Consider the following 12,066-nt stretch of genomic DNA (forward strand, 5'->3'; position numbering starts at 1 on the left):
AAAGGTGTGGTGGGTACACAGCCTATGGTTTCAAGGGAAAGATCTCTACAGGCTTTAGCTTGCACAGGGCAGGAGCGTAGTGAGATTTATTTTGTATTATTTCTTTGCACCATCACTGCGTGTGACCCTTTGAAAAGAGGCTCCTTAAGCTCTTTAATTTGAGGCAAGGAGGCAACAGCGAAAGGCTGAGGGTCCAGGGTGGTCCCTGAGTCCAGCTGAAAGACAGAAGCCAGGATCTGTCAGTTCAAACTTCTGGGTTCCCTGGCATTTCCCATATGTATCCTCTGGGACAACACTGGGCCTCCAACACCACTGGCTATTCATGGTCTCAGCTCGCGTGTGACGCTACAGTTCCCAGATGGACACAGAGTACAACTGTGAACATTAAAAAGTCAGGAGCCACCAGCAATTTCATGCTCTGTGAGTTTGCCCAGCAGCATGGTGTGACAATGCAATAATTGGGGAATCTGCAGACAGTGAGAGCCCATTCACGTGAGAGCCCATACTGTATCCTGCTTCTTCCACAGGGCCAGGCCTCCAGGGATGAGGCTTCAGCTCCAGCTTCCAGGATGAAGAGCAAGATAACATCCCGGCGGTTCCCAGCTGAGAACCCTCGCACCTCTTCCCCACTGCCCCTTCTCCGTGTGGGCATGGCTCCTTCATGGCCCTGTTTGGCGCAGAAGCAGCAGCCAAAGTTTCCTCCCATTAAAACAGCCTCTCAAGTTATTTCAGAGAGGGAGGGGACTTTGGTTTCTGCTTCTGTGCCAGGCCGATCGGGACGGAGCCCAGACACCCGTACGGAGCAGGTCAGGTTGGGGCAGCTGATAAGATCAGGTAGGAGGAAATGCCCCTTCCCAGGTTCCCCCCTCCTGCCCCAGACTGGGCTAGCGTGGCTGGGAGCCAGGCGCCTGCTGGTGACTCTGTTTGCTTTGCAGGGAGGAGAAGGTTCAGCCTGGGAGCCGCTGCATCCCGGGAGGGACTGGAGCCCAGACAAAGGCCTCTCACCCCAGAGCTAGTGGGATAGGGGGAAGGACAAAGACCCCCGTACGGAGGCCAAGTGGGGAGAGCTGCAAAGATCAGGTAAGTGGAAATGCCCCTTCCCAGGTCCCCACGCTCCTGCCCCAGACTGGGCTAGCGTGGCTCGGAGCTGGGCACCTGCTAATTTCTCCGTTTTCTTTGCAGGGAGGGAGCCTTTCCCCAACATATACTTTGTTCTGGTCAAATCCCTGGAGAGATGTGACGACCCTCAGGTTCTGGGGCAGAGGGAACAAAGGGGTCCTTCCATAGTTTTTGGCCCATCAGAGGCCCATTCACATATGATGTCCTGCTTCCCCCACAGGGCCACACCTCCAGGGATGAGGCTCCAGCGCCTGCTCCCGGGACGAAGAACAACAGACCATCATGAAGGTTCCCGGCCCCTGACCCTCGCCTGCCTCACCCTCCGTCCGTTCTCCATGTGGGCATGGCTCCTTCCCGGTCCTACTTGGCGCAGAAGCAGCAGCCAAAGTTTCCTCCCATTAAAACAGCCTCTCAAGTTATTTCAGAGAGGAAGGGGACTTTGGTTTCTGCTTCTGTGCTAGGCTGGTCGGGACGGAGCCCAGACGCCCGTACGGAGGAGTTCAGGTTGGGGCAGCTAATAAGATCAGGTAGGAGGAAATGCCCCCTTCCCAGGTCCCCCCCTCCTGCCCCAGACTGGGGCTAGTGTGCCTGGGAGCCAGGCGCCTGCTGATGTCTCTGTTTCCTTTGCAGGGAGGGAAAGACTCAGCCTGGCAGCCACCGCATCCTGAGAGGGACTGGAGCCCAGACAAAGGCCTCTCACCCCAGAGCTAGTGGGACAGGGGGAAGGACAAAGACCCCCATAGGGAGGCAAAGTGTGGAAAGGCTCAGAGTTCAGGCAGGGGGAAATGCCAATTGAGTGCTGGAGTGGGGGGGGGGGAGCAGGCCTGTCTCTCCCCAGCCCCTCGCCCCCTCCTTCCAAGCCAGGGGTCTGGCCATTATGTGCCCAGGCAGGAGCAGTGATCGTTGGCAGCCAGCGGTGACGTGGGCATGGGCAGCCTGGCAGGTGTGCTTGTTCTGTCCCCCTCCTTCCCTGGGCCAGCTGGCCAGACACCCTTGCCAGTGGGTGTACTTTGTTCTGGCGAAATCCCTGGAGAGACGTGAGGACCCTCAGGCACTGGGGCAGAAGGAAAGAAGGGGTCCTTTTGAAACATGTTTGGGGAGTCGTAGGAACACTGTCCCCTGTGGCTGTTGCCCAAGCCGCCCTTATAAAAAGAACAGGTAAGAGGAAGGAAAGATTTCCATGGGGCTAGGAGAACACCCTACAAGTTGAGTGTCAACAGAGAATGGAAGAACCTTCTTGCATGAGAGGAGAAAAGAGGTGGTCTTGTCCAGAAGTGGATTCCTCCACAGGGCCACGCTTCCAGAGAATGGTCTCCATCGCCACTTCCCAAGCTGATGGACAATAGCCAAACTCCGTCATCTGTGGCATTCCAGACTTGCATTTCTGGATTGACTCCCAAAATATATGAACAGGAAAGAGCGATCACATGCACCAGCTCCTTGATTAAGCACTTCTCTCAACATTTGAACTTTGATGTGAGTAAGCAGGTCTCAAGGTGACTTCTGGACTAAGGCTTAATGCTGAAAATTCAGATTAATATTTCCATAGGGCCACGCTTCCAGAAAATGGTCTTCGTCGCCACTTCCCAAGCTGATAGACAAGAGCCAAACTCAGTATTCTGTGACATTTCGGTCTGGCTTTTCTGGATTGTAAAGTCCTTCCATGTCGCTGGAGGAATCTATGCTACTCAGTGCCTTGCATGTTTTCACGGATGTCCTGGTTGCTGTCTGAATGTGTCCTTCCCTGAAAGCGGAGAGCAGCATGTCTGGCACATGTTAAAACTAAACAAAGAAATTAGAGCAACTGGTTGCTTTTGATATGCCAATGATCAAATAATATTTCATAATAAACAGTGTTAAAAAGAAAAGAAAAAATAACGAGCTGTTTTCTTTCCTTCTCTGCCTTCTCTGACTGCTACTGGGAGCTCTACTTAAGAAGGCTGGAGCCAGCTGGTTCTCATCAGCACTTTCTTCTTGGAGTCCTTGAAGCTGCAGGTGAAGTCACTCCCCCTTTTACCCCTTCAGGCTGCTGTTCAGCAGGTGAAGCAGATTCCTGCCCCATGACACTATCCCACTCCCCAAGGTGCGCCTCCACCTGCTGGGTGGGTGCCAGCATTTGGGGAGCACAATGATGGAAGTGATGGACCAACTGGGGGGAGGGGGAGCATCTTCCCAGAAGGATTTTCCATGAAGGCCATGAAATTGGCTGTAGAACCCAAATCTATCATCTTCTTCTTTGGCGATCACTCGTAGCCAAGTAAGATTGTCTTCCACGAACATGGTCTTAAGAGTGAGTCCATAATGGACTGTGGAGGCCAATTCTGGATCCACATGTCCTTCCACAGTGGGGACATATCTTTCTGGGTAGGAGTTGATGACAGTGAGTGTTTGCCAAGCGTGCCTTCCTCTTGTTTCTCCCTTTTGCCCTGAGTTCGAGTGTCTTCAAAGTCCATGACACCGTTTTGTAAAGGCTGTTCTCCAACTGGAGCACTCACAGGCCAGCGTTTCCCGATTGTTTACAGTACTACATTTCTTTAGATTAGCCTTGAGAGAGTCTTTAAACCTCTTTTGTTGACCACCAGCATTACATTTCTAACTTGCTTGGGAAGATGATAATCAGGCAAAGCCCAGGTCTGTAAAGCTGCTTTCCAGGTGTTTTCAGAGGGTGGTGTGAGGTATCTGGGCATTAGGAATACAAGCCAAGCCTGGCTCCGTGGCCCTCCTAAATAGGGAAATTCTGTTTCTGGGCAGCTGGCAGAGCCCCTCTTCGCTGGCAATGGGACTGCCATATTCCCCGGCCTCCACAGGAGACTCACAGTCCCTCTCTGCGTCTCTGTTCCTTTTTGGCCACCATCAAATGAGGGCGATGGTGACTCTCATACTGGTCCTAAGCTGAAGAGCTGCCCAGCCCAACTGACCTCCTCCCTCCAGAACCCACCGCTCTCAACTGACTCTCAACTGCCTCCCCACCAACATTCAAACTCCCTTTCCAAGCCTCCTCCAATCGTCACTCTCCCCCAGAATTCCACACTCTCTCTTCCCCCCTCCCTCCCTGCTTGACATTCCCTTGGGAATCCGAATAGAATGACCTTAGTTGCAATATTGTTATAGATTGATGGGGGAATCCCACTAAAGCCTAGAGATTAATAAATGGTGGTGTCAGGGGTTCAGGAGCAGAGGGACAGGAAAGGGAGGAATTAGAGACCGAGGGAGAGGAATCCGAGGGAGAGGTCAGCGATGATAGCCATCCGAGGTCTCTAAGTCTCTCCAGCGAATCAGAGGATTCACAGAAAGGGGCTCCCGTGGTCAGAGCTAGGGGGTTGCCAGAGGGAACACCCCAGGAAGGAGGGGCCAGAGGGGACTCAGAGAGCAGCAGCTGGAAATCAGGACCAGCTTCCCCACCGGAGAGCAGTAAGGGGGAGGAGTCCCAAACATCGGCAGCAGGCAGCTTTCCGTCAGCGGAAGGACATGAGTCAGGGTTAGCCACGCCTGCATCAGAGAGCGAGGAAACGGTCAAAAGGAAGGTCAGGGGCAGCGCGCGCGCGCCAAGTTCAAATGCACAAGAGGGGGGTGCAATGAGCAGCCCGGAGAGGGAGCCGGGTCCCAAAGCCCGCCGAAGAGAGGGGGAGGAGTCCGAAGGGTCCGCTTCCGAGGCGTCCAGGAAGGAAGGCACCCAGGGGGGTAGTAGGACCCAGAGGCGGAAGGAGAAACGTAGAAGGTGGAGTAAGGCTAGAGTCTTAAACTGGTGTACAGGGGGCGGAGACTCAGACGAGGCTTCGCTGGTCTAGGGTCTAGACGTAGAGACGCACGCTAGGGTTTGAAAATGGGAACTAAACTTCAATAAAGACTTTGTACAGTTCCGCTGGCTAGCGTTGGTCTTCTGTGAGCTGGGACCTGGAGGCAGTCTCTGACAGGTGGGGTTTGGGATTATTTGGGATGTGAAGGGAGAAATACAAGCTGCAGAGGAATTCCTGGGCTAGCCTGTGCAAAAGGACCTGGCCAAGTGAGGGCCTTTAAGAAAGAATTCAAGGACAAGGAGAGCCTAACTGGAAATGCAAAAGAAGTCCTTTTCCCTTGCCCTGCTGTGTGAACAGAGACTGGGGATTTGAAAGGGGTCCAGGATAATGGTATGTGGTGAGGAAATGATCCCTAAATGATCCTGGGAATTGTAGTTTGTCAGGGGTTCGGGGAATTGTAGTTCTGCGAGAGGAAAGCCGCAATGCCCAGGATCTTTTGGGGGACGTCATGTGCTTTCAATGCTCATTGGATGCACTTTAAATCATAGGATCATAGAATTGTAGTGTTAGGAGGGACCCGAGGGTCATCTAGACCAACCCCCTGCAATGCAGGAATCTCAGCTAAAGCATCCATGGCAGATGGCCATCCCACCTCTGCTCAAACACCTGCAAGGAAGGAGAGTCTACCACCTCCCGAGGGATTTCTTCCCACTGTCAAACAGCTCTTGCTGTCAGAAAGTTCCTCCTGAAGTTGAGTCGGAACCTCCTTTCTTCTAGCTTGAAGGCATGGCTTCAGGTCCTGAGGGCCTCTGGAGCAGGAGTATACAAGCTTCCTCCCTCCTTCCTCTTACGGCCCTTGAGATATTGACAGGGCTGCATGGTGTGGCTCTCAAATCCATGTCCTGAGGGACAGAGAACGAATGGTTTTCTCTCCCCTTTCTCCACCCCATGGAGAATTGCAAGGGGTCAGTGCATCTGGCTGGTATGGAGATGGTTGGAGTTTGGAGCCCAGCCAGGGCTGGCTGTGGGCAGGATCCTGGCATTGTCTGGGGTTGGACTAGAAGACCCTTAGCATCCCTTCCAACTCTACCATCAAGCAGCCAAAGGAAGGGGCAGGGGAGCAAGATGCAGAACAAGGGGAGGCACAAACACCCCCCCCTCCAACAGCACCCTCTGGCCTGACCCACAGGGGCCTCATCCCAGCACACTTTGAACCCCCCCCCCCCGGATTTTATATCTATTTACTGAGCTCCCTGACAACCCAGCATCCTGGCACCTGACATCAGTTTGCCAGCTGATGTCAGAAGAAGCTGATTTGCATGCATGTCTTATAGTGACCTGCAAGAGGGATGCCTGTCAGATGATGGTGAGAGACTTACTGAGACAATTGTGCCCATCAGCGATCATGAGAAGGAACTGTGAAGGTAGGAGGAGCTCTGAGGCCCAGAGGAGATGAGTGGCAGAGAAATAAATTGATTGTTGTTGTTGTTGTTGTTGTTGTTGTTGTTGTTTACATGTGTCTTGGCTCCCTGGCTTGACATCTCCACAGATGTTGACAGCTTGGCAGGTCCTCAACTGTAGCCCCCAGGGCCAACCCCTGGGACAAGTGGGACATGTCTGCATCCAACCCGGGTCAAAGGAAGAGAGAGGGGAGCAATATGTTCCTTTCTCTCCAGGAGCACAGGGGAAGGGACCTCACACAGAGCCCTCTCTGCCAGTTGTCTTTCTAATGTCCAAGTCCCTGCCTGCCAGCAATGCAGCTCTGCAGACTTAGCTCCTTTTCATGCTGCAGGAAACCCAAATGGATGGTTTGTGCACACCCTTTGGTTTTAAGGGAAATGCGTCTAGCAGGCTTCAGTTTGCATGGGGCAGGAGCCTAGTGATATTTATTTTGTATTCTTTATTTGCAACATCGCTGTGTGTGACCCTTGATAAGAAGGTTCCTGCCCCAAGGGCCTTACAATCTTTAATATGACACGAGCAGGAAACCTTGAAAGGTTATTGACTTTTGGGAGAGGTTAACCAGGTAAAACTGCAAATACATATATATCAAAAGAGAATTAAAAAAGGCTCTCCTCCCCCTGGGGCTATACAAGTAATCCATCAATTATTTCAGTGAGTGGGCCAGTCCTTTGTACGGTTGTTTCTGCTCCTCAGCGATCTTTAGTTTCGTTTTCTGCTCTCGGAGATATTTTAACTGCATCATTGTCTGCCATTAATCCCAGGCAGATATCCAGAACTCTCCTCTTGGCCTTCTTCCAGACGCTATTGAGATGATACCTCTACGCTAAAATGATAGCTCCATTAGGAATTCCTTTCATCTTTCCGTTAGTGATCATTGCCAGACTCATAGTCAAAATTTCACCAGTCCGTTTCATAATTAAGATAGCATCCACTTACATTTTCAAGCCGTTGTATTTTGGTCATGATTAAACTCTTTCCCCAGATCAGTTCCTTCTCAGTGGCTGATTAAATTAGCAAGTCATTTTGTCTCTGCTGGTTCAGGGCATGCCTGTTAATTAAGTCCAAATTTTTATCTTAAAAAGCAGGTGTTCTCTGCTTGTGGCGCCGGCTTGGGAGAGTTGCCACAGCCGTGCGGTGTACACCCAGCTCCCCCTGCCCCCTCTTCCTTCTGGACAGGCAGCAGGTATCGGACGATCTGCAGGTGGAGAGCCCCCCCCAACCCCAGGGGGGTTGGGAGGATAATTACTCCCATATTATCTTCTATTACCAGCACAGAAGGGCTCCAGTGCAATTGGCACAGGCAATCACCATGGCAGACAAACAGGAAGTCCTCTTTTAAAGCCATGCAGTCAGAGATGCTCTTCTGCTGCATCTCATAGTCATCTGATTGTTCCTGCCAAAGAACGGCTCTTTTGAGCTCCGCAGCGGGATGGGCTTAAATTCCCTGGGGTGGGTGTGACAGCTGGATGGGCGGATGAGGGGACGTTCTCTCCCTGGCGTTTGGTCTGTGACAGCCCATTCACATGTTCAGGGATTCTCCCCTCAAAGCAGTTCTTAGTGTCAAGTTCTCCCCTGCTTCTTTCTTCCAGGATCTCCTGTCGTCACTGTTGTGGCTGCTGCTGAAGCCGCCCTTATAAATAGAACACATAAGACGAAGGAAAGATTTGCATAGGGTGCGGAGAACCCTCTACAAGTTGAGCGTAAGTGTTCATGCTGTGGAGGCAGTTCTGAAAAAAAGGCTTACACTAATAAGATGAGTTTGGGAACTGGGGGCCTTCCTACAGGGGTTGCTTGACTACAGTTCCCATTGTCCTTGACCACTATCCTTTTCCCCCCTGCTTTTTTAATAAAAAGGAACAGCTTGAGGATTCCCCGGCGATGCCGTCAACGAGCTCCCCGCCGGCTGGCAGAAGGAAGAGGCATTGGGTGATGATGGAAAGATGAATTCCAGAGCGTTTGGATCTCAACTGAAGGACTGTATTCCAGTTTCTGATTTTTCAGAAATGCTGGAGCATTTGAAAGCTGTGATGTGATAAATAGAGGCTTTACAAATGTGAAGAGCGAACTTTTCCCTGTTCATCCTTTGGACACACCGGATAATTTTGTTGTTGCTAAATCAAGATAAGATGAATTTGTCTACTCTGAGGGCTGCATGCACCGCTGAAGCTGCAGATGGAATTCCAAGCAGTGAAGCTGCTCCAGCATTTTCTTTTCCTTCCTAGTTCTAACTTATCCCTGGATATCTGGAAAGGCAACTGTGACTGCATTGGTTTTGAGGATATTCTGAACGACCCGGCACAGAGGGAAGGAATGGGGGATCCTCATCTTTTGGTAGAACACAAACTTGGTTTCTTATAATGCGCACATCCTCCATCCTTCTGTTCATGGGAATGTTTCTTACCTGTGTCCCTGTAGGTACAATTAAACCATATTAAACCATATTACTACCTACCTTGATGAAAACAAGGCACATTAAATACTTAAATATATTACTTTTGTTCTATTAAATACTTAAATATATTACTTTTGTTCTGTGTTTACTGTCAGTAATGTCTTGTAACTGGGTAATTTTTAAAAAAATCAGGAAATATCTCTATTCAAGGCAATTACTGTTTCATGTCTGCAACTGTGGAACTGTAGACATTAAAAAGTCTATAGAAAGGGGACATTTTAGATTGAACGTTCTTGTTCTTTGCCATATATAACCCAGGTATTTGCTGTTTAATCTTTCTTTCCTTGTGCTTGATGACTTGACATGCCATCTTTTAAAAACACTGAATAAAATTTTCTATAAATGCAAACACACACACACAAAAACCCAAGCTCCACGCCGGGGCAACGCAAGCTCTGAAGAGTTCGAGCTCTTGCCATTTGGGAAATGAGCCCTGGCACTAGAGGCAGAGATCAGCGCATCAGCCTCTAAGACTCTCACCAGAGCGAGAAAACTTCCCAAATTAAATCAAAATAAGGAGAGAGAATTCAAAGAATTAGTGGAACAAATCTTGAAAAGTGTCTGGGGGTGAAATAAGGGAGTCCACTCCAGACCGCGTGGGGGAAATCGGACTGGAAAGAAACAGGTACAACTAAACCTTTAGTCTCAGAGTATGCGGGCATAGAAGGGATCACAGAATTTTAGAGCTGGAAGGGACCCCATGGGTCATCTAGTCCAACCCCCTGCAATGCAGGAATCTTTTTGCCCAACGTGGGGCTTGAACCCACAACCATGAGATGAAGAGTCTCATGCTCTACCGACTGAGCTATCCAGGATGATTGTTCTGTAATGGAGCTCAGCACATGTCCAGGTAAAATTTTTATCTAATGCAATCCAAGGCTGGTATTGATAGATCCCCAACAAAAATTAAAACCTGCTTCTGGCCCTTCCGAAGCCTTTCAAATGACAAGTATTCATTTAGTTAGTGACAATCCATCATAGGATGAAATGCAGGTGCTTTCAAAAAGTGTATTTTGCTGCCACCACGTGGCCAGAGCTGGTTTCAGTTATCGCGTCCCTTGAATTCAGCTTTCCGAATTGACGCTTCTGAGATTGTGACACCCTGATCCAAAATGCTATGCTACTCACCTTGGTGATATTCTGAAAGCAGCTCCGCGTCCAGCTTGTGACACAGCTTGATAATAACGTATCAGGTCATGAGTGTTCAATTGGCGTACTTATAATCCAGGTATTGATTCAATGGACCACATTTTCTTAGATTGCTCTTGACACAGCAGACCTCACCAACTGATGCTGAGCAAAATGTTGGACTTCCAGCCTAGAACTCCGAGAAGAAGTCAAATGAGGTTTCTCCTGGAAGATCGGGACAAAGATATCACTGCTTAAGTAGCCTCCTTTTTAAATAATAATAATAATAATAATAATAATAATAATAATAATAATAATAATAATAAATTAGTTTTCTCTTATAATACATAGACAAAAACACAAAAGAAAAACATTACATTTGACACAACATAAAAACTTAATAAAAACACACAAAATAAAAGAAGATTTCCCCCCCTTCTTATACCCTGGTGTATTTACATTGCTAAAAGACTTCCTCAACACCCTCCAATCTGGATTTCATCAAATTACATATTTAGCAGTTCCCAATTTCATATTTATAACATCAGTATCTTCTTTCATTACAAACTTCTTAACCTTACTTCCAATTGTCATCCATAATATTCTTTATTATTAATCTTTTTCTATCCCTTAGCCTAATCTGTTACTTCTAGGGATTTCCGAATTATTTTATAATGCAGTATCTCACTAAATATTTCTTAAATTTCTTCCAGTCTTCTTGTGTTTCCTCCTCTTTCTGGTCGCAGATTCTTCCAGTCAGGTCAGCCAGCTCCGAAAAGTCCATCATCTTCATCTGCCATTCTTCTATTGTCGGTATTTCTTGCAATTTCCTTTTTTTTTTTAGTAGCCTCCTTTTTAGCCACAATCTTACCCAAAAGGTCCATCCTTTCAGGGAGCAGACAGGGAGAAGCAGAATACCTAAGTGCACACGATCACAATGTGACCTTATGACCCTCAACAGCTTCACCCCTGTCCTTTTAATTATCCCAGTGACTTGAAATGTTTTAGACTGTGATGCCAAGAAAGGTATTTGATTTGATTAATCCAGGTATCCTCTTCAAAAATAATGCATTATCCAGACTCGTGAGGCAACCCAATGAGTCCCAGCACAACTTGAGGTCCCTCTTCCTTCCAAATCCTTGGTCTCTCTTCCCCTGACTACTCTCCTGACTTGGCTTCTAGCTGTTGAAGTTACCTGGATGTCAAGACGGATGGATGACGCAGCGAGAAAACAACTAAAAAGGAGGCCAGCTGGGGGAGATTTATGCCATGGCTGCACCTCACCCACTGCAAATAAGGATGCTGTGTATTTCTGCATTTTTATGTTCTGTCTGTTGTACACAGCCCAGAAAGCTTTCCTTTCAATTGCTCTGTTAGCACAGGGAGAAGACAGGTAATTGCAGGGATAACACAGGTTCACCTGACCTGCTGGAGCTACAGCATGCAATTGGGAAATTGCAATTCCTGTCCCCGATTTGCACCCATTGCTATTACGTGGCTAAGTGGTTGTGTGAAGCCTCACTTGATGCTCACTATGCACTGCTTGGTGGCTATATTTTTTGGCTCTATGTCTGCATACAAACAATTGCTGTGTTGTTTTTAATATTTGGTTGGAAGCCACCCAGAGTGGCTGGTGAAACCCAGCCAGATGGGCGGGCGGGGTATAAATTATTATTATTATTATTCAGCAACTGTGGTATTAGATCATACAGGATCATTTGTGGATAATGCCCAGTTCTGAATAATGCCAGCAGTTCTGCATGTACTTGCCAGTGCTGAGAGTTCATTGCCAAAATCCGCCAAAAGTGAAATCCCAAGACTATGAAGAGTTCTTCAACGAGGGAAGAACAGAAAAAAAGACAAGGGTTTGATGCACATGCAGCATGTTGCACTTTCGGATGTTTTTGAAACACCACCATCTGGCAGGCACATTAGGATTTTAAAACAACATGCCTTGCCATTGTGTGTGTCTGTGTAGAATTGTGTTCATGTTGCAACAGATGTACAAAACAACAAAAACTACAGAAGGTATAAAGGGACCCCTGACCATTAGGTCCAGTCGTGACCGACTCTGGGGTTGCGACGCTCATCTCGCTTTATTGGCTGAGGGAGCCGGCGTACAGCTTCTGGGTCATGTGGCCAGCATGACTAAGCCACTTCTGGCGA

General features: G+C 48.6%; 1 non-coding gene and 1 pseudogene across 1 annotated transcript; one reads left to right on the forward strand and one right to left on the reverse strand.

Annotated features, from left to right (window-relative positions):
* Positions 1–8,260: 8,260 nt before the first annotated feature.
* LOC114582536 (proteasome maturation protein pseudogene) lies at positions 8,261–8,699 on the forward strand (annotated as a pseudogene).
* Positions 8,700–9,514: 815 nt separating this feature from the next.
* TRNAK-CUU (transfer RNA lysine (anticodon CUU)) lies at positions 9,515–9,587 on the reverse strand. Its single transcript has one exon. It is a non-coding gene; the product is annotated as a tRNA-Lys (tRNA).
* Between the last annotated feature and the right edge of the window lie 2,479 nt (positions 9,588–12,066).

Source organism: Podarcis muralis, chromosome 13 (assembly GCF_964188315.1).
Source record: "Podarcis muralis chromosome 13, rPodMur119.hap1.1, whole genome shotgun sequence".
Lineage (NCBI taxonomy): Eukaryota > Metazoa > Chordata > Lepidosauria > Squamata > Lacertidae > Podarcis > Podarcis muralis.